Source organism: Lampetra fluviatilis, chromosome 57, assembly GCF_964198595.1.
Source record: "Lampetra fluviatilis chromosome 57, kcLamFluv1.1, whole genome shotgun sequence".
NCBI lineage: Eukaryota > Metazoa > Chordata > Hyperoartia > Petromyzontiformes > Petromyzontidae > Lampetra > Lampetra fluviatilis.
The window spans coordinates 5,535,225-5,559,055 of record NC_136331.1 but is presented as its reverse complement, the minus strand read 5'-3'; the positions used below and the strand labels follow the sequence as shown (position 1 = coordinate 5,559,055).

General features: G+C 46.4%; 1 long non-coding RNA gene across 1 annotated transcript in view; it reads right to left on the bottom strand.

Moving 5' to 3' along the window:
* Nucleotides 1–22,627, bottom strand: part of LOC144950279 (uncharacterized) — a 41,060-nt gene extending 18,433 nt beyond the window's left edge. Inside the window, exon 1 of the long non-coding RNA XR_013640366.1 lies at nucleotides 22,522–22,627. This is a non-coding gene — a long non-coding RNA (uncharacterized LOC144950279). The remainder of the gene's footprint in view (nucleotides 1–22,521) is intronic.
* Between the last annotated feature and the right edge of the window lie 1,204 nt (nucleotides 22,628–23,831).

Sequence of the window (23,831 nt, the reverse complement as noted above, 5' to 3'; positions counted from 1 at the left end):
GACCAATATTACTCATGCAGGCTTTCGTGACCAATATTACTCATGCAGGCTTTCGTGACCAATATTACGCATGCAGGCTTTCGTGACCAATATTACGCATGCAGGCTTTCGTGACCAATATTACGCATGCAGGCTTTCATGACCAATATTACTCATGCAGGCTTTCGTGACCAATATTACGCATGTAGGCTTTCGTGACCAATATTACGCATGCAGGCTTTCGTGACCAATATTACGCATGCAGGCTTTCGTGACCAATATTACGCATGCAGGCTTTCGTGACCAATATTACGCATGTAGGCTTTCGTGACCAATATTACGCATGCAGGCTTTCATGACCAATATTACTCATGCAGGCTTTCGTGACCAATATTACGCATGTAGGCTTTCGTGACCAATATTACGCATGCAGGCTTTCGTGACCAATATTACGCATGCAGGCTTTCATGACCAATATTACTCATGCAGGCTTTCGTGACCAATATTACTCATGCAGGCTTTCGTGACCAATATTACTCATGCAGGCTTTCGTGACCAATATTACGCATGCAGGCTTTCACGACCAATATTACTCATGCAGGCTTTCGTGACTAATATTACGCATGCAGGCTTTCACGACCAATATTACTCATGCAGGCTTTCGTGACCAATATTACTCATGCAGGCTTTCACGACCAATATTACGCATGCAGGCTTTCACGACCAATATTACTCATGCAGGCTTTCGTGACCAATATTACTCATGCAGGCTTTCACGACCAATATTACTCATGCAGGCTTTCGTGACTAATATTACGCATGCAGGCTTTCACGACCAATATTACTCATGCAGGCTTTCACGACCAATATTACTCATGCAGGCTTTCACGACCAATATTACTCATGCAGGCTTTCGTGACCAATATTACTCATGTAGGCTTTCACGACCAATATTACTCATGCAGGCTTTCACGACCAATATTACGCATGCAGGCTTTCATGACCAATATTACTCATGCAGGCTTTCACGACCAATATTACTCATGCAGGCTTTCGTGACCAATATTACTCATGCAGGCTTTCACGACCAATATTACTCATGCAGGCTTTCGTGACCAATATTACTCATGCAGGCTTTCACGACCAATATTACTCATGCAGGCTTTCGTGACTAATATTACGCATGCAGGCTTTCACGACCAATATTACTCATGCAGGCTTTCACGACCAATATTACTCATGCAGGCTTTCACGACCAATATTACTCATGCAGGCTTTCGTGACCAATATTACTCATGTAGGCTTTCACGACCAATATTACTCATGCAGGCTTTCACGACCAATATTACTCATGCAGGCTTTCACGACCAATATTACGCATGTAGGCTTTCACGACCAATATTACGCATGCAGGCTTTCACGACCAATATTACTCATGTAGGCTTTCGTGACCAATATTACTCATGTAGGCTTTCACGACCAATATTACTCATGTAGGCTTTCACGACCAATATTACTCATGTAGGCTTTCGTGACCAATATTACTCATGTAGGCTTTCACGACCAATATTACTCATGTAGGCTTTCGTGACCAATATTACTCATGTAGGCTTTCGTGACCAATATTACTCATGCAGGCTTTCACGACCAATATTACGCATGCAGGCTTTCACGACCAATATTACTCATGTAGGCTTTCGTGACCAATATTACTCATGTAGGCTTTCACGACCAATATTACTCATGTAGGCTTTCACGACCAATATTACTCATGTAGGCTTTCGTGACCAATATTACTCATGCAGGCTTTCACGACCAATATTACGCATGCAGGCTTTCACGACCAATATTACTCATGTAGGCTTTCGTGACCAATATTACGCATGTAGGCTTTCACGACCAATATTACGCATGCAGGCTTTCACGACCAATATTACTCATGTAGGCTTTCGTGACCAATATTACTCATGTAGGCTTTCACGACCAATATTACTCATGTAGGCTTTCACGACCAATATTACTCATGCAGGCTTTCACGACCAATATTACTCATGTAGGCTTTCACGACCAATATTACTCATGCAGGCTTTCACGACCAATATTACGCATGCAGGCTTTCACGACCAATATTACTCATGTAGGCTTTCGTGACCAATATTACTCATGCAGGCTTTCACGACCAATATTACTCATGCAGGCTTTCACGACCAATATTACGCATGCAGGCTTTCACGACCAATATTACTCATGTAGGCTTTCGTGACCAATATTACTCATGTAGGCTTTCACGACCAATATTACTCATGTAGGCTTTCACGACCAATATTACTCATGCAGGCTTTCACGACCAATATTACTCATGTAGGCTTTCACGACCAATATTACTCATGCAGGCTTTCACGACCAATATTACGCATGCAGGCTTTCACGACCAATATTACTCATGTAGGCTTTCACGACCAATATTACTCATGCAGGCTTTCACGACCAATATTACTCATGTAGGCTTTCACGACCAATATTACTCATGCAGGCTTTCACGACCAATATTACTCATGTAGGCTTTCACGACCAATATTACTCATGCAGGCTTTCACGACCAATATTACTCATGCAGGCTTTCACGACCAATATTACTCATGCAGGCTTTCGTGACCAATATTACGCATGTAGGCTTTCACGACCAATATTACGCATGTAGGCTTTCGTGACCAATATTACTCATGCAGGCTTTCACGACCAATATTACTCATGCAGGCTTTCGTGACCAATATTACTCATGCAGGCTTTCACGACCAATATTACTCATGCAGGCTTTCGTGACCAATATTACTCATGCAGGCTTTCACGACCAATATTACTCATGCAGGCTTTCGTGACCAATATTACTCATGTAGGCTTTCGTGACCAATATTACTCATGTAGGCTTTCACGACCAATATTACTCATGCAGGCTTTCTTGACCAATATTACTCATGCAGGCTTTCGTGACCAATATTACTCATGTAGGCTTTCACGACCAATATTACTCATGCAGGCTTTCACGACCAATATTACTCATGCAGGCTTTCGTGACCAATATTACTCATGCAGGCTTTCTTGACCAATATTACTCATGCAGGCTTTCGTGACCAATATTACTCATGTAGGCTTTCACGACCAATATTACTCATGCAGGCTTTCACGACCAATATTACTCATGTAGGCTTTCGTGACCAATATTACTCATGCAGGCTTTCATGACCAATATTACTCATGCAGGCTTTCGTGACCAATATTACGCATGCAGGCTTTCACGACCAATATTACTCATGTAGGCTTTCGTGACCAATATTACTCATGCAGGCTTTCACGACCAATATTACTCATGTAGGCTTTCGTGACCAATATTACGCATGCAGGCTTTCACGACCAATATTACTCATGTAGGCTTTCACGACCAATATTACTCATGCAGGCTTTCACGACCAATATTACTCATGCAGGCTTTCGTGACCAATATTACGCATGCAGGCTTTCGTGACCAATATTACTCATGCAGGCTTTCGTGACCAATATTACTCATGTAGGCTTTCGTGACCAATATTACTCATGTAGGCTTTCACGACCAATATTACTCATGCAGGCTTTCGTGACCAATATTACTCATGTAGGCTTTCACGACCAATATTACTCATGTAGGCTTTCGTGACCAATATTACTCATGTAGGCTTTCACGACCAATATTACTCATGCAGGCTTTCACGACCAATATTACTCATGCAGGCTTTCGTGACCAATATTACTCATGTAGGCTTTCACGACCAATATTACTCATGCAGGCTTTCGTGACCAATATTACTCATGCAGGCTTTCACGACCAATATTACTCATGCAGGCTTTCACGACCAATATTACTCATGTAGGCTTTCACGACCAATATTACGCATGCAGGCTTTCGTGACCAATATTACTCATGCAGGCTTTCACGACCAATATTACTCATGCAGGCTTTCGTGACCAATATTACTCATGCAGGCTTTCACGACCAATATTACTCATGCAGGCTTTCACGACCAATATTACTCATGCAGGCTTTCACGACCAATATTACTCATGCAGGCTTTCGTGACCAATATTACTCATGCAGGCTTTCGTGACCAATATTACTCATGCAGGCTTTCTTGACCAATATTACTCATGCAGGCTTTCGTGACCAATATTACTCATGTAGGCTTTCACGACCAATATTACTCATGTAGGCTTTCGTGACCAATATTACTCATGCAGGCTTTCATGACCAATATTACTCATGCAGGCTTTCGTGACCAATATTACGCATGCAGGCTTTCACGACCAATATTACTCATGTAGGCTTTCGTGACCAATATTACTCATGCAGGCTTTCACGACCAATATTACTCATGTAGGCTTTCACGACCAATATTACTCATGCAGGCTTTCGTGACCAATATTACTCATGTAGGCTTTCACGACCAATATTACTCATGCAGGCTTTCACGACCAATATTACTCATGCAGGCTTTCGTGACCAATATTACGCATGTAGGCTTTCACGACCAATATTACTCATGCAGGCTTTCGTGACCAATATTACGCATGCAGGCTTTCGTGACCAATATTACTCATGCAGGCTTTCGTGACCAATATTACTCATGTAGGCTTTCGTGACCAATATTACTCATGTAGGCTTTCACGACCAATATTACTCATGCAGGCTTTCACGACCAATATTACTCATGCAGGCTTTCGTGACCAATATTACTCATGTAGGCTTTCACGACCAATATTACTCATGCAGGCTTTCACGACCAATATTACTCATGCAGGCTTTCGTGACCAATATTACTCATGTAGGCTTTCGTGACCAATATTACTCATGCAGGCTTTCGTGACCAATATTACGCATGTAGGCTTTCACGACCAATATTACTCATGTAGGCTTTCGTGACCAATATTACGCATGCAGGCTTTCGTGACCAATATTACTCATGCAGGCTTTCGTGACCAATATTACTCATGCAGGCTTTCGTGACCAATATTACTCATGCAGGCTTTCACGACCAATATTACTCATGCAGGCTTTCACGACCAATATTACTCATGCAGGCTTTCGTGACCAATATTACTCATGCAGGCTTTCACGACCAATATTACGCATGCAGGCTTTCACGACCAATATTACTCATGTAGGCTTTCGTGACCAATATTACTCATGCAGGCTTTCACGACCAATATTACTCATGTAGGCTTTCGTGACCAATATTACGCATGCAGGCTTTCACGACCAATATTACTCATGTAGGCTTTCACGACCAATATTACTCATGCAGGCTTTCACGACCAATATTACTCATGTAGGCTTTCGTGACCAATATTACTCATGCAGGCTTTCACGACCAATATTACTCATGCAGGCTTTCACGACCAATATTACTCATGTAGGCTTTCGTGACCAATATTACTCATGCAGGCTTTCGTGACCAATATTACTCATGCAGGCTTTCACGACCAATATTACTCATGTAGGCTTTCGTGACCAATATTACTCATGCAGGCTTTCGTGACCAATATTACTCATGCAGGCTTTCACGACCAATATTACGCATGCAGGCTTTCGTGACCAATATTACTCATGCAGGCTTTCGTGACCAATATTACTCATGCAGGCTTTCGTGACCAATATTACGCATGCAGGCTTTCACGACCAATATTACTCATGCAGGCTTTCACGACCAATATTACTCATGTAGGCTTTCGTGACCAATATTACTCATGTAGGCTTTCGCGACCAATATTACTCATGCAGGCTTTCACGACCAATATTACTCATGCAGGCTTTCGTGACCAATATTACTCATGCAGGCTTTCACGACCAATATTACTCATGTAGGCTTTCGTGACCAATATTACTCATGCAGGCTTTCACGACCAATATTACTCATGCAGGCTTTCACGACCAATATTACTCATGCAGGCTTTCACGACCAATATTACTCATGCAGGCTTTCACGACCAATATTACTCATGCAGGCTTTCGCGACCAATATTACTCATGCAGGCTTTCACGACCAATATTACTCATGCAGGCTTTCACGACCAATATTACTCATGCAGGCTTTCGTGACCAATATTACTCATGCAGGCTTTCACGACCAATATTACTCATGCAGGCTTTCACGACCAATATTACTCATGCAGGCTTTCACGACCAATATTACTCATGTAGGCTTTCACGACCAATATTACTCATGCAGGCTTTCACGACCAATATTACTCATGCAGGCTTTCACGACCAATATTACGCATGTAGGCTTTCGCGACCAATATTACGCATGTAGGCTTTCACGACCAATATTACTCATGCAGGCTTTCACGACCAATATTACGCATGTAGGCTTTCACGACCAATATTACGCATGCAGGCTTTCACGACCAATATTACTCATGCAGGCTTTCACGACCAATATTACTCATGTAGGCTTTCACGACCAATATTACGCATGTAGGCTTTCGCGACCAATATTACGCATGTAGGCTTTCGTGACCAATATTACTCATGTAGGCTTTCGTGACCAATATTACGCATGCAGGCTTTCACGACCAATATTACTCATGCAGGCTTTCGTGACCAATATTACTCATGCAGGCTTTCGTGACCAATATTACTCATGCAGGCTTTCGTGACCAATATTACTCATGCAGGCTTTCGTGACCAATATTACGCATGCAGGCTTTCACGACCAATATTACTCATGCAGGCTTTCGTGACCAATATTACTCATGCAGGCTTTCGTGACCAATATTACTCATGCAGGCTTTCATGACCAATATTACTCATGCAGGCTTTCGTGACCAATATTACTCATGCAGGCTTTCACGACCAATATTACTCATGCAGGCTTTCACGACCAATATTACTCATGCAGGCTTTCGTGACCAATATTACTCATGCAGGCTTTCACGACCAATATTACTCATGCAGGCTTTCACGACCAATATTACTCATGCAGGCTTTCACGACCAATATTACTCATGCAGGCTTTCGTGACCAATATTACTCATGCAGGCTTTCACGACCAATATTACTCATGTAGGCTTTCATGACCAATATTACTCATGCAGGCTTTCATGACCAATATTACGCATGCAGGCTTTCATGACCAATATTACGCATGCAGGCTTTCATGACCAATATTACTCATGCAGGCTTTCGTGACCAATATTACTCATGCAGGCTTTCGTGACCAATATTACTCATGCAGGCTTTCACGACCAATATTACTCATGCAGGCTTTCATGACCAATATTACGCATGTAGGCTTTCACGACCAATATTACTCATGTAGGCTTTCGTGACCAATATTACGCATGTAGGCTTTCACGACCAATATTACTCATGTAGGCTTTCATGACCAATATTACTCATGCAGGCTTTCATGACCAATATTACTCATGTAGGCTTTCATGACCAATATTACTCATGTAGGCTTTCGCGACCAATATTACTCATGCAGGCTTTCATGACCAATATTACTCATGTAGGCTTTCATGACCAATATTACTCATGTAGGCTTTCGCGACCAATATTACTCATGTAGGCTTTCATGACCAATATTACTCATGCAGGCTTTCGTGACCAATATTACTCATGCAGGCTTTCGTGACCAATATTACTCATGTAGGCTTTCATGACCAATATTACTCATGTAGGCTTTCATGACCAATATTACTCATGCAGGCTTTCATGACCAATATTACTCATGCAGGCTTTCATGACCAATATTACTCATGCAGGCTTTCATGACCAATATTACTCATGTAGGCTTTCATGACCAATATTACTCATGCAGGCTTTCATGACCAATATTACGCATGTAGGCTTTCATGACCAATATTACTCATGTAGGCTTTCATGACCAATATTACTCATGCAGGCTTTCGCGACCAATATTACTCATGCAGGCTTTCATGACCAATATTACTCATGCAGGCTTTCACGACCAATATTACGCATGTAGGCTTTCATGACCAATATTACTCATGTAGGCTTTCATGACCAATATTACTCATGTAGGCTTTCGTGACCAATATTACTCATGTAGGCTTTCGTGACCAATATTACTCATGTAGGCTTTCGTGACCAATATTACGCATGTAGGCTTTCATGACCAATATTACTCATGTAGGCTTTCGTGACCAATATTACGCATGTAGGCTTTCATGACCAATATTACTCATGTAGGCTTTCATGACCAATATTACTCATGCAGGCTTTCACGACCAATATTACTCATGCAGGCTTTCACGACCAATATTACTCATGTAGGCTTTCACGACCAATATTACTCATGCAGGCTTTCACGACCAATATTACTCATGCAGGCTTTCACGACCAATATTACTCATGCAGGCTTTCACGACCAATATTACTCATGCAGGCTTTCGTGACCAATATTACTCATGTAGGCTTTCACGACCAATATTACTCATGTAGGCTTTCATGACCAATATTACTCATGCAGGCTTTCGTGACCAATATTACTCATGCAGGCTTTCACGACCAATATTACTCATGCAGGCTTTCGCGACCAATATTACTCATGTAGGCTTTCGCGACCAATATTACTCATGCAGGCTTTCATGACCAATATTACTCATGCAGGCTTTCATGACCAATATTACTCATGTAGGCTTTCGCGACCAATATTACGCATGCAGGCTTTCACGACCAATATTACTCATGCAGGCTTTCACGACCAATATTACTCATGTAGGCTTTCGTGACCAATATTACTCATGCAGGCTTTCATGACCAATATTACGCATGTAGGCTTTCACGACCAATATTACTCATGCAGGCTTTCACGACCAATATTACTCATGCAGGCTTTCGCGACCAATATTACTCATGTAGGCTTTCGCGACCAATATTACTCATAATCAACGTTTTTGCGTGAGATCGCGTTATTTAGAAACGTGTCGTAACCCTCCACCACCCGACACGGCCAATCAGCAAAAAAGTGTCACGTTGACAAAAGACAAAATAGTTCACTACATTTATAGTAGCCAAATACTCGTACAGCTGATGACCATTCACGTTTGGCTGCCCTGAGCCAGTGGTGGCAATTCCACGTTCCCAGGGCGGGCCAGGAGACAGGCTCTCCGTAGTGGAACGACCACAGCGAGTGGATCACGATTTGCATGTGGAGGGCACGCTGGAGATTGCAGCGAGAGAGGTGGGAAGGGGAGCGCCAGACATCGTTAGGACTGCTAACAAACTTGAGTGGTATTCTTAGGTTTTTTCGGTAAAGTCACGTAGGTAAAAAATAAAAAATAAAATTAATAAAAGTAAAATAAAACTAAAATAAAAATAAAATTAATAAAACTAAAATAAAAATCACCTGCGGTGTCAAACACCACAGGTGATTTTTATTTAATTTTTATTTTACTTTTATTAATTTTAATTTTTTACCTATGTGACTTTACCGAAAAAACCTAAGAATATGAATCCTTACCGTCACGAAAGCTTCAAATCTAGAATTAAACTTGAGTGGACTTGGGCAAGTCACATCACGGCGTGAGGGAACAGCGTCCCGTGGGGGAGACTTAACGACCAAATGATGATTTGCATTCATAGAAACCCTGTAATCAACGCAAGCCACATTTGCAACCGTGATTTGCAACCGTGAATTTGGCAACTGTGAATTTGCAAGCGTGCTGTATCCCCTTTCTTTGTGCGGCTCTTAAATGTTGGCATGTTTTTATTTACCCTTTCAACTGGTACAAAACTGACACCTTTATACAAGGCATCATGTTTGCAATAACCGCAACACAAGCAGTCAAAATGCAAACAAAAAGAAACAACTCTGATGATGATAATGATATGCCTTTTCGCGTCATCTGGTCCAACACCATGTGAGACTATGCTCTAAGAAAAGCTGTCTCGGATGTGGACCAATCAACTTCAAGGACAGTGCATATCATTACCATTATCAGAGTTGTTTCTTTTTGTTTGCATTTTGACTGCTTGTGTTGCGGTTATTGCAAACATGATGCCTTGTATAAAGGTGTCAGTTTTGTACCAGTTTAAAGGGTAAAAACCTATTACTATATTTTGCCACTGGTAAAGGAGATGTCTCAATGTTTGTATTTATTCATATATTATTCACAACGCAGATCGAGTCTACGTGCGATTGGTTGATGCACCCACAACGTTTACATTGCTGGAAAATTCCCGATGACGATGCTGGTTGTTGCAATCGCCAGCCCAAACTGGACATCTGCGACAGAGAGCTTTACAGCCCATCAGATTCCTCCAGCATCAATAAATATTCTGATGAGCTCGAACTTCGAATGCCGCCGTGGGTTTTTGCTCTCCGACACGCGCGCACACGGTTGGCTACGTGCGGTGCGAAAAGAAGTTCAACATCTCGATGTAAAGCTTTCGTGACTGCAGGGATTCATCTTCTTGGTTCTTTCGGTAAAGTCACGTAGAATGGAAATAATAAAATAATAAAGCATAATTTAATAATTCTCACGACGTTTCGGCCACAACGCAAGCAGCCGTCCTCAGGTGGTAAAGTCACGTAGAATGGAAATAATAAAATAATAAAACATTATTAAATAATTCTCACGATGTTTCGGCCACAACGCAAGCAGCCGTCCTCAGGTGGTAAAGTCACGTAGAATGGAAATAATAAAATAATAAAACATAATTAAATAATTCTCACGACGTTTCGGCCACAACGCAAGCAGCCGTCCTCAGGTGGTAAAGTCACGTAGAATGGAAATAATAAAATAATAAAACATTATTAAATAATTCTCACGACGTTTCGGCCACAACGCAAGCAGCCGTCCTCAGGTGGTAAAGTCACGTAGAATGGAAATAATAAAATAATAAAACATTATTAAATAATTCTCACGACGTTTCGGCCACAACGCAAGCAGCCGTCCTTAGGTGGACGGCTGCTTGCGTTGTGGCCGAAATGTCGCGAGAATTATTTTATTATGTTTTATTTTTATTATTTCCCTTCTACGTGACTTTACCGAAAGAACCAAGAAGAAGTTCAACATCCATGCAACACACACCACCGATGGTGCTGCAGCCAGAAATAATTGGCACGTTCCGTTCACATGACAAACCCTATGAATTAGGCGTGCCGGGTGGAGGTATGTATGTACCAGAGGTGGGACAAAGTCATTGTTATGCAAGTCCAAGTCGAGTCGCAAGTCATCAAATTCATGACTCGAGTCTGACTCGAGTCCAAGTCACATGACTCGAGTCCACATCTCATAGGTGGGACAAAGTCATTGTTATGCAAGTCCAAGTCGAGTCGCAAGTCATCAAATTCATGACTCGAGTCTGACTCGAGTCCAAGTCACATGACTCGAGTCCACATCTCATAGGTGGGACAAAGTCATTGTTATGCAAGTCCAAGTCGAGTCGCAAGTCATCAAATTCATGACTCGAGTCTGACTCGAGTCCAAGTCACATGACTCGAGTCCACATCTCATAGGTGGGACAAAGTCATTGTTATGCAAGTCCAAGTCGAGTCGCAAGTCATCAAATTCATGACTCGAGTCTGACTCGAGTCCAAGTCACATGACTCGAGTCCACATCTCATAGGTGGGACAAAGTCATTGTTATGCAAGTCCAAGTCGAGTCGCAAGTCATCAAATTCATGACTCGAGTCTGACTCGAGTCCAAGTCACATGACTCGAGTCCACATCTCATAGGTGGGACAAAGTCATTGTTATGCAAGTCCAAGTCGAGTCGCAAGTCATCAAATTCATGACTCGAGTCTGACTCGAGTCCAAGTCACATGACTCGAGTCCACATCTCATAGGTGGGACAAAGTCATTGTTATGCAAGTCCAAGTCGAGTCGCAAGTAGTCAAATTCATGACTCGAGTCTGACTCGAGTCCAAGTCACATGACTCGAGTCCACATCTCATAGGTGGGACAAAGTCATTGTTATGCAAGTCCAAGTCGAGTTGCAAGTCATCAAATTCATGACTCGAGTCTGACTCGAGTCCAAGTCACATGACTCGAGTCCACATCTCATAGGTGGGACAAAGTCATTGTTATGCAAGTCCAAGTCGAGTCGCAAGTCATCAAATTCATGACTCGAGTCTGACTCGAGTCCAAGTCACATGACTCGAGTCCACATCTCATAGGTGGGACAAAGTCATTGTTATGCAAGTCCAAGTCGAGTCGCAAGTCATCAAATTCATGACTCGAGTCTGACTCGAGTCCAAGTCACATGACTCGAGTCCACATCTCATAGGTGGGACAAAGTCATTGTTATGCAAGTCCAAGTCGAGTCGCAAGTCATCAAATTCATGACTCGAGTCTGACTCGAGTCCAAGTCACATGACTCGAGTCCACATCTCATAGGTGGGACAAAGTCATTGTTATGCAAGTCCAAGTCGAGTCGCAAGTCATCAAATTCATGACTCGAGTCTGACTCGAGTCCAAGTCACATGACTCGAGTCCACATCTCATAGGTGGGACAAAGTCATTGTTATGCAAGTCCAAGTCGAGTCGCAAGTCATCAAATTCATGACTCGAGTCTGACTCGAGTCCAAGTCACATGACTCGAGTCCACACCTCTGGTATGTACGTAGCTTCCCAACCCTTTCGGCGTTCACTGGTCTCATATTCTCTGTTGTAGGACAATCCGTTTCAAAGACAATGCATATAATAAACTCTTTGGCTCTTTCGGTAAAGTCACGCAGTTAGAAATAAAATATAATAAAAAAAACAAATCACGACGCTTCGATTGCAACACAAGCAATCGTCATCAGGTGTGACAACCACAGCAAGAAAAATTGCTGAACGCGTGGTGACGTTCATTCTAAATTTGGAAGGAAAAACCGGAGGACCCGGAGAAAAATCCACGCGACCACGGGGAGAGAGAGAAAGAGAGACACACGGAAAACTCCAAATATACAGCAGCAGGCGTCAGGCTCGGGATCGAACCCACGACCTCCTGCATACCAGGCGAGGTAGTTAACATCTCCTAGCCACCGTGATGATGGTGAGAGAGAGACACACACAAACTCCAAATATACAGCAGCAGGTGTCAGCATCGGGATCGAACCGACGACCTCCTGTACACCAGGCGAGGTAGTTAACATCTCCTAGCCACCGTGATGATGATGAGAGAGACACACGCAAACTCCAAATATACAGCAGCAGGCGTCACGGTCGAAGCCCTGACCTCCTGCGTACCAGGCGAGGTAGTTAACATCTCACTACGGGGAGAGAGACGTGCAAACTCCAAATATGGCGTCAGGGTCCGGATCAAACCCACGACCTCCTGCGTACCAGGCGAGGTAGTGAACATCTCCTAGTCACCCGCGGCGCCAAGGGTAGGTGTGGCCCAGGGTAGGGCAGGGCAGGGCAGGCGAGGTGTCTGCGTGGCTGGAGCGGGTTCACGATGATCGTGCCAGACAGATCACAGAGCCGCCCACTGCCGCCACTGAAATTCCGAGTTCCTGCCATCACTAAAATCCCGGGTTCCAGCCGCCCGTGGCTGAACCGAGTTTTTGTCTCGCAGCGAGTTCACGACCTCGTCCCAGAACAACAGAGCGGCCGCGCTCGTAAGCCGTCAGAACAAATTTGGCTTTGCGCTTAAGTTGATACGTACTGAATTTCGATTTAATGCTTTCGTGACGGCGGGGATTCATCTTCTTGATTCTTTCGGTAAAGTCACGTAGAAGGGAAGTAGAAGAAATTTCTTTTGTCAAGGCGCCCTTCCCCCCTTCCAACCCAGCTTAAATATACGCTGCCAAGCTTGGTGGTGTTTCATTCAGACGCTGTCTCCCCGACAGACCTGGTCTTCACCTGAGGACGGCTGCTTGCGTTGTGGCCGAAACGTCGTGAGAATTATTTTATTATGTTTTATTTTTATTATTTTATTACTTCCCTTCTACGTGACTTTACCGAAAGAACCAAGAAGATGAATCCCTGCAGTCACGAAAGCTTTAAATCGAAATTTGATACGTACTGCTGTGTTGTATACGTTGGGGCACAAGTAAATCGATTTGAAAAAAAAAACGATGCAAATTCGAATTACATTTGCACTGTAAACTCAGCCTTGCAGTCATCCCGCACCTCCGATTGGCGCGGTTGGCTACGTACGGTGCGAAAGAAGTTCAACATACAGTACATACCTCGCAAACAGCACTTGCCCCAAGAGTCGGTTGAGGCTACACCGGGGGGGGGGATGGGGGGGGATCTTTGTCTTTGTTTTGCATCTATGGGGAGTGGTGTCACAGTGGTTATCGCGCTGAGCTACGGACCCGGCGACCAGAGTCCGATCCATGCGAGGATTGTTTTGGGGTTAGATCGCGTGAATATGAATGTGTCGCTAAACCCGCCACCACCGCATCGACACAGCCAATCAGTAAAAGTTTGTCACGTAAATGAAACGTGACCAATTCGTCACAAGAACGTGGAACTTCCACCACTTGCTCGGCATGGCTGAGAACGGCAGACGAATTCCAATCAGTGGCTATTGGAGGAGGAAATCTCCGTGGCCTTGCTTGACTTGATGTGACATACCAGCGAACGCCACTTTGTGCACAACCAGGCACACAGGATAAACTTGAAACTTCATACAAGCGTTTGAGCGTGACAAGACGGGGCGCGGTGGGCATGCGCCTCACCCCTCCTGCGCTTCGTGAGCGAGTGGGAACGATTTACCCCCACGCTTCGTGAATGGGAGGGCACTTCGTGAGCGAGCGAGTGGGAACGCTTTACTCAAACTCTTAGTTTTTTTCGGTAAAGTCACGTAGGTAAAAAAATGAAATTAAAATTAATAAAAATAAAATAATAATAAAAATCACGACGTTTCGGAGGCAACACAAGTCTCCGTCATCAGGTGGGACCGTCACAGCTAAAATTACTGCAACACTTGATGCCTCACTTGTTGCAGTAATTTTAGCTGTGACGGTCCCACCTGATGACGGAGACTTGTGTTGCCTCCGAAACGTCGTGAGTTATTTATTATTTTATTTCTATTATTATTTCTATTTTTTTACCTGCGTGACTTTAGCGAAAAAACTATGAGTATGGATCCTTGCAGTCACGAAAGCTTCAAATCTAGAACTTTACTCATGCCCATCATGAGCAAAGTAGGAACGCATTTCCCCCACGCTTCGTGAGCGAGTGGGAATTTTACTCATGCCCATCATGAGCAAAGTAGGAACGCTTTACCCCCACGCTTCGTGAGTGGGAAGGCTTTATTCCTGCGCTTCGTGAGTGAGCGAGTGGGCGAGCGTGCGAAGGAGCTCGTTCATAAAATAGAAAGTCGCTAAATCAGACGATGGCCCACCGGGTTAGTCGCTCCTAACGGATGGCGTGAGAGCCGCGGTGGCTAGGAGATGTTAACCACCTCGCCTGGTGTACAGGAGGTCGTGGGTTCCATCCCCGACACTGACGCCTGCTGCTGTATATTTGGAGTTTGCCTTCCTTTCTCTCTCATCATCATCACGGTGGCTAGGAGATGTTAACCACCTCGCCTGGTGTACAGGAGGTCGTGGGTTCCATCCCCGACACTGACGCCTGCTGCTGTATATTTGGAGTTTGCCTTCCTTTCTCTCTCATCATCATCACGGTGGCTAGGAGATGTTAACTACCTCGCCTGGTGTACAGGAGGTCGTGGGTTCCATCCCCGACACTGACTCCTGCCGGATGAAGGCACGTGCCTTCATCCGGCACTGGGTAGCTCATGGCTGGATGATGTACATTAAGCAGTCGCCCTCCTTAACCTCCCTCCGATCCTCTCTGAAATCCTCCATCGCCCATTCATCGTCCCTCCACTCCCTCCCCTCCCTCCCCTACAGCTCCTTTCGTGACCCCCCGAGCGATCGCTGCTACCATCCATTGCTCGACCTTTGCATCTTGCATCGCGCCTGCCATCTAAATCATTCGATGTTGTCACCGTATTATTATCGTCTTGACAACGATGTTAAGCCCCTTGAGTGAAGGCGGTCTAGAAAAATATAAAATAAGGTGATGGTGATGAGTTTGCATTTGGCAATGCCGTAGACGATGTTAAGAGATTCGCATCTGAGTGATGATGACGATCAAAATCAGAATATTTCGACTGCAGGAGGAAACCGATGAACGTTACAACAAACAGTACAACAACACGATTGGAGTGCAAGGTATAGGGAATTTAAACAATCGCTTAAAAAAATATGTAGAAATAAAACAAAAAAATGTTTTTGCAATCCTACCACCAGGTAAAGCCCACCGACCTATTAGCTTATTTTTCAGAATCAACCTGGCCACAAATGATAGCTCTACGAAATTATAATGATGATGCATCAGTCGTTCTTTAAAGAGGTATAGCGTATCGATGAGGTTCACACGTGGAGAGAGAGGGGGGGGAGTGGATGTTATGGTGAGGATGGGTGTGGTTGTCTGAATGTTGTAACCACATTACAGTGGTGATTAGCAGGAAGAGCGAGGCCTTGACACAGTGGGGATGCCGCATATCAACAAAACTCGAGTCACACAAAGCGTGAAGCATTCTGGGGGCATTCCACGAGTTAAAAATACCGATAATACACTACCAGATCGATTGTCGATCACCTGCTTTTCAGACGTACCGTCACGTCATGCTAATCCTGCATCGCACGCCGTGTTTTTAAAGCGCTAACTGTCATGCAATCAATTGATCAATTCCGTAAGGATACTCTCTCTTCAGAGTAACAGCAAAGACACGATGGCTGCAGGCTGTGGGTACAGTGGTGATCTGTCATCGATAAGGCAGTGGTGATCTCTCATCCATAGGGCAGTGGTGATCTCTCATGTTCAGAGAGGGAGGAAGGCCACTTTCGCCGATAAGACATCATCAGTCGCGTGAGTTGGGTTTGTGACAGCAGCACGATGATGATGATGACGGGGAGTGTGATGATGATGATGGGGTGGTGTTAAAGGCCACCAGAGGCCACACTAAAGGCCACCAGGGGCCACACTAAAGGCCACCAGGGGCCTCACTAAAGGTCATCAGAGGCCACACTAAAGGCCATCAGGGGTCACACTAAAGGTCACCAGAGGCCACACTAAAGGTCACCAGGGGCCACACTAAAGGTCACCAGGGGCCACACTAAAGGCCATCAGGGGCCACACTAAAGGCCACCAGAGGCCGCACTAAAGGCCACCAGAGGCCACACTAAAGGCCACCAGGGACCACACTAAAGGCCACCAGAGGCCGCACTAAAGGCCATCAGGGGCCACACTAAAGGCCATCAGGGGCCACACTAAAGGTCATCAGGGGCCGCACTAAAGGCCATCAGGGGCCGCACTAAAGGCCATCAGGGGCCACACTAAAGGCCATCAGGGGCCGCACTAAAGGCCATCAGAGGCGGCACTAAAGGCCATCAGGGGCAGCACTAAAGGCCATCAGGGGCCGCACTAAAGGCCACCAGGGGCCGCACTAAAGGTCACCAGGGGCCGCACTAAAGGCCATCAGGGGCCACACTAAAGGCCACCAGGGGCCACACTAAAGGCCACCAGGGGCCACACTAAAGGTCACCAGGGGCCGCACTAAAGGCCACCAGGGGCCACACTAAAGGCCACCAGGGGCCACACTAAAGGCCACCAGGGGCCGCACTAAAGGTCACCAGGGGCCGCACTAAAGGTCACCAGGGGCCGCACTAAAGGCCATCAGGGGCCACACTAAAGGCCACCAGGGGCCGCACTAAAGGTCACCAGGGGCCGCACTAAAGGCCACCAGGGGCCACACTAAAGGTCACCAGGGGCCGCACTAAAGGTCACCAGGGGCCACACTAAAGACCACCAGAGGCCACACTAAAGGTCACCAGGGGCCGCACTAAAGGTCACCAGGGGCCGCACTAAAGGCCACCAGGGGCCACACTAAAGGCCATCAGGGGCCACACTAAAGGCCACCAGGTGCCGCACTAAAGGCCACCAGGGGCCACACTAAAAAAAAACCACAGCGCGTGTAGGGGCTGTCAAGTGGCAACATCCCACCCCGACTGTTCCCGCCGTGCACGACTCGTCACAACCGTTGCATCATCATCATGGTCGTCGTTATTGTTATTATGCATATTATATTATTGCTTCTTTCGGTAAAGTCACGTAGAAGGGGAATAATACAATAATATAAACTTAAAACAATAAATGAGAATTTTTATAATAAAATAATATAAATATAAAACAATAAATGAGAATTTTTTATTGTAAAGTCACGTAGAAGGGAAATAATTAAATAATATTAATATTAAACAATAAATGATAATTTTTATAATAAAATAATATAAATATAAAACAATGAGAATTTGTATAATAAAATAATATAAAACAATAAATGAGAATTCTTATTGTTTTATATTTATATTATTTTAAAATAATATTTATATTATTTTTTAACAATAAATGAGAATTTTTATAATAAAATAATATAAAACAATAAATGAGAATTTTATTGTTTTATATTTAAATTATTTTATTACTTCCCTTCTACGTGACTTTACCGAAAGAACCAAGAATATGAATCCCTGCAGTCACGAAAGCTTTAAATAAAAAAATATTCATATTGTCATTATCATTCATATTGTTTAAATAACTTTGTAGGCAAAATCGGGACAACCCCAAATTGATTCGTGGCTCCAGATGTGCAGGGCTGGCTACGTACGGTGTGAAAGAAGTTCCACGTACAGTACAAAGCAACCACGACACGTACAGTATAACGCAACCACAACAACACGTACAGTACAAAGCAACCACAACAACACGTACAGTACAAAACCACAACAACACGTACAGTACAAAGCAACCACAACACGTACAGTACAAAGCAACCACAACACGTACAGTACAAAGCAACCACAACACGTACAGTACAAAACAACCACAACAACACGTACAGTACAAAGCAACCACAACAACACGTACAGTACAAAGCAACCACAACAACACGTACAGTACAAAGCAACCACAACAACACGTACAGTACAAAGCAACCACAACACCACGTACAGTACAAAGCAACAACAACCACACCTGATACCAGCCGAGCACCCAAACTTACACCCCTCACACACACGCGCGTCAACGTTTACACAGTTATTTACCACACGCCAACGTTCAGCCGACGTTGAGGCAACGTTGGGCAACGTTGAGGCAAGGTTGAGGTAGACGTTGGGCAACGTTGAGGCAACGTTGAGGTAGACGTTGGGCAACGTTGAGGCAACGTTGAGGTAGACGTTGGGCAACGTTGAGGTAGACGTTGGGCAACGTTGAGGCCTCGTTGGGCAGACGTTGAGGCGACGTTGAGCCGACGTTTAAACAACGTTCAGCCGACGTTGAGACGACGTTGGCATGTGGTGCGGAAACGTTGCTGGGCCATCTATGAGCTAACGTCCCAACGTCCCCCCCCCCACGTCCCCCCCCCCCACGTCCCCCCCCCCCACGTCCCCCCCCCCACGCCCCCCCCCACGTGCCCCTCCCCCCACGCCCCCCCCCCCGTGCCCCCCCCCCACGTGCCCCCTCCCCCCACGCCCCCCCCCCCACGCCCCCCCCCACGTGCCCCCCCCCCACGCCCCCCCCCACGTCCCCCCCCCCACGTCCCCCCCCCACGTCCCCCCCCACGTCCCCCCCCCCCACGTCCCCCCCCCCCACGTCCCCCCCCCCACGTCCCCCCCCCCCCACGTCCCCCCCCCACGCCCCCCCCCACGTGCCCCCCCCCACGTGCCCCTCCCCCCACGCCCCCCCCCCGTGCCCCCCCCCACGTGCCCCCCCCCACGACCCTCTCCCCACGTGCCCCTCCCCCCCACGTCCCCCCCCGTGCCCCCCCCGTGCCCCCCCCCCACGTGGTGTGTGTGCACCTCTCGACGTAGCTGGGTGTTGGACTTCTTTCGCACCGTACGTAGCCCCACCCGTGCCAATCGGAGCCCCCCCCCCCCCCGCTATTGTAGCCGTCTGGTCACCGCACACGCTAATCGATAACTTATTGATAACTTATTAATAACGATAATAGAGTTGCCGATAGAACTGTGGTGAACAAACCTGCGAGAACACCACAAAGACAAAGCGCCCCCGTGTAGCCTCAACAGGCTGTAGGGGCAAGTGCTGTTAGCGAGCAGCACCACGCCCGGCCGCCTTTGTCTCTCCCCCCCCCCCACACAACGCTGTTGTATCACAACCGCAGCGAGGAACTCGATTTGAGGCCGAGCGGACCTAGGCGAGGTGCAGGATCCTGACCGCCATCGCTTGCCGCGAGCGGCGGGCGTTGGAATCCAACTCGGGGCGACTCACAAATCCGCAGGCACAAACAACATCAACAACAGCAACAACATCAACAACACCATCAACCACATCATCAACAACAACTACATCATCAACAACAACAACATCATCAACCACACCATCAACCACATCATCAACCACATCATCAACAACAACTACATCAACAACAACAGCAACAACATCAACAACACCATCAACCACATCATCAACAACAACTACATCATCAACAACAACAACATCATCAACAACACCATCAACCACATCATCAACAACAACTACATCAACAACATCATCAACAACATCAACAACAAGATCAACGACAACATCAACAACAACTACATCAACAACATCAACACCAACATCAACAACAACAACATCATCAACAACATCAACAACTTCAACAACAACATCCTCAACATCAACATCCTCAACATCATCTTCATGATGATGATGGTCATGTTATTGCAGCAGGCTGGTCACGCACAGGCTACTCGCTGGGTGTTGATCACAACAACAACAACAACATCAACAACATCAACATCAACAACATCAACAACAACAATCCGCCTTGAGGAACACCCTCCAACTCACTACACACACACTACACACTGTACACTACACACTGTACACCACACACATTGTACACTACACACTACACCAAACGCACGCACTGTACACCAAACACACTGTACACTACACACTGTACACCAACCACACCCACTGTACACTACACACACTGTACACTACACAACGAGCACAATACACAGTACAAAACGTACACTGCACATAACACACACTGTACACAATGTACACTGTACACAATGTACACTGTACATAATACACATTAGGCATAATACACACTGTACATAATACACATTGGACATGAAGACTGTACATAATACACACTGTGCATAGCACACACTGTACAGAGCACACACTGTGCAGAGCACACACTGTACAGATTACACACACACTGTACAGAGTACACACGCACTGTACAGAGCTAACGAGGGGAGTGTCGGGTGGCAGCCGTCTCGTGTTGTGTTGGAGACAGTCAGCAACTAACTTGTGACACCGCGACTCGAGTCTGTGTGTGTGTGGTGAAGTGTGCAGTGTGTGTGTGTGTGTGGTCAAGTGTGTGTGGTGTTCAGGGTGTGTGTGGTGTTCAGGGTGTGTGTGTGTGGTGTTCAGTGTGTGTGTGTGGTGAAGTGTGTGTGGTGTTCAGGGTGTGTGTGGTGTTCAGGGTGTGTGTGTGTGTGTGGTGTTCAGGGTGTGTGTGTGTGTGTGGTGTTCAGTGTGTGTGTGTGTGGTGAAGTGTGTGTGGTGTTCAGGGTGTGTTTGGTGTTCAGGGTGTGTGTGTGTGGTGTTCAGGGTGTGTGTGTGTGGTGAAGTGTGTGGTGTTCAGGGTGTGTGTGGTGTTCAGGGTGTGTGTGTGTGGTGTTCAGGGTGTGTGTGTGTGGTGAAGTGTGTGGTGTTCAGGGTGTGTGTGGTGTTCAGGGTGTGTGTGTGTGTGGTGAAGTGTGTGGTGTTCAGGGTGTGTGTGTGTGTGGTGTTCAGGGTGTGTGTGTGTGGTGTTCAGGGTGTGTGTGTGTGGTGTTCAAGGTGTGTGTGTGTGGTGTTCAGGGTGCGCGTGTGTGTGTGATGTTCAGGGTGTGTGTGTGGTGTTCAGGGTGTGTGTGTGTGTGGTGTTCAGGGTGTGTGTGTGGTGTTCAGGGTGTGTGTGTGTGGTGTTCAGGGTGTGTGTGTACAAGGTGTGTGTGTGGTGTTCAGGGTGTGTGTGGTGTTCAGTGTGTGTGTGGTGTTCAGGCTATGTGTGGTGTTCAGGGTGTGTGTGTGTGGTGTTCAGGGTGTGTGTGTACAAGATGTGTGTGTGTGTGGTGTTCAGGCTATGTGTGGTGTTCAGGCTATGTGTGTGTGTGGTGTTCAGGCTATGTGTGGTGTTCAGGATGTGTGTGTGTGGTGTTCAGGGTGTGTGTGGTGTTCAGTGTGTGTGTGGTGTTCAGTCTGTATGTGTGGTGTTCAGGGTGTTCAGGGTGTGTGTGTGTGTGGTGTTCAGGGTGTGTGTGTGTGGTGTTCAGGGTGTGTGTGTGTGGTGTTCAGGGTGTGTGTGTGTGGTGTTCAGGCTATGTTTGTGTGGTGTACAGGGTGTGTGTGTGTGTGGTGTTCAGGGTGTCTGTGTGTGTGCTGTTCAGGCTGTGTGTGGTGTTCAGGCTCTGTGTGGTGTTCAGGGTGTTCAGGGTGTTAGACGTTCACCTGTGCTCGGCGTCCTGTCTCCCACTGCGAGGGGTAGTGAGTCGTGGTGAGTCGTGGCCGAGTGAGACACTTCGGGGCGACACCTTCAACGCCGACTCCTGATGGGTTGGGACCCACCTACTGACGTCAACGCTGCGTGTGGGGGGGTGTGCCTGTGTGTGTGTGGGTGTGTGTGTGTGCGTGCATGTGTGGGTGTGTGTGGGTGTGTGTGGGTGTGTTGGTGTGTGTGTCTGTTGGTATGTGTCTGTGTGTGTGTTCCTGTGTGGGTGTGTGGGTGTGTGCCTGTGTGTCTGTGTGGGTGTGTTCCTGCGTGTGTGTGGATGTGTGCCTGTGTGTGGGTGTGTGCCTGTGTGTGTGTGTGCCTGTGTGTGTGCCTGTGTGGGTGTGTTGGTGTGTGTGTCTGTGTGTGGGTGTGTGTGTTGGTGTGTGCCTGTGTGTGTGTCTGTGTGTGTGTGGGGGTGTGTTGGTGTGTGTGTGTGTCTGTGTGGGTGTGTGTGCCTTTGTGTGCGTGCCTGTGTGTGTGTGGGTGTGTGTGTCTGTGTGCCTGTGTGTGCCTGTGTGTGTCTGTGTGGGTGTGTGTCTGTGTGGGTTAGTGCCTGTGTGTGTGTGTGTTCCTGTGTGTGTGTGGGTGTGTTGGTGTGTGTGTGTGTGGGTGTGTGTGTCTGTGTGCCTGTGTGTGCCTGTGTGTGTCTGTGTGGGTGTGTGTCTGTGTGGGTTAGTGCCTGTGTGTGTGTGTGTTCCTGTGTGTGTGGGTGTGTGTCTGTGTGGGTTAGTGCCTGTGTGTGTGTGTGTTCCTGTGTGTGTGGGTGCGTGCCTGTGTGTGTGTGGGTGTGTGTGTCTGTGTGCCTGTGTGTGCCTGTGTGTGTCTGTGTGGGTGTGTGTCTGTGTGGGTTAGTGCCTGTGTGTGTGTGTGTTCCTGTGTGTGTGGGTGTGTGTCTGTGTGGGTTAGTGCCTGTGTGTGTGTGTGTTCCTGTGTGTGTGGGTGTGTGTCTGTGTGGGTTAGTGCCTGTGTGTGTGTGTGTTCCTGTGTGTGTGGGTGTGTGTCTGTGTGGGTTAGTGCCTGTGTGTGTGTGTGTTCCTGTGTGTGTGGGTGTGTGTCTGTGTGGGTTAGTGCCTGTGTGTGTGTGTGTTCCTGTGTGTGTGGGTGTGTGTCTGTGTGGGTTAGTGCCTGTGTGTGTGTGTGTTCCTGTGTGTGTGGGTGTGTGTCTGTGTGGGTTAGTGCCTGTGTGTGTGTGTGTTCCTGTGTGTGTGGGTGTGTGTCTGTGTGGGTTAGTGCCTGTGTGTGTGTGTGTTCCTGTGTGTGTGGGTGT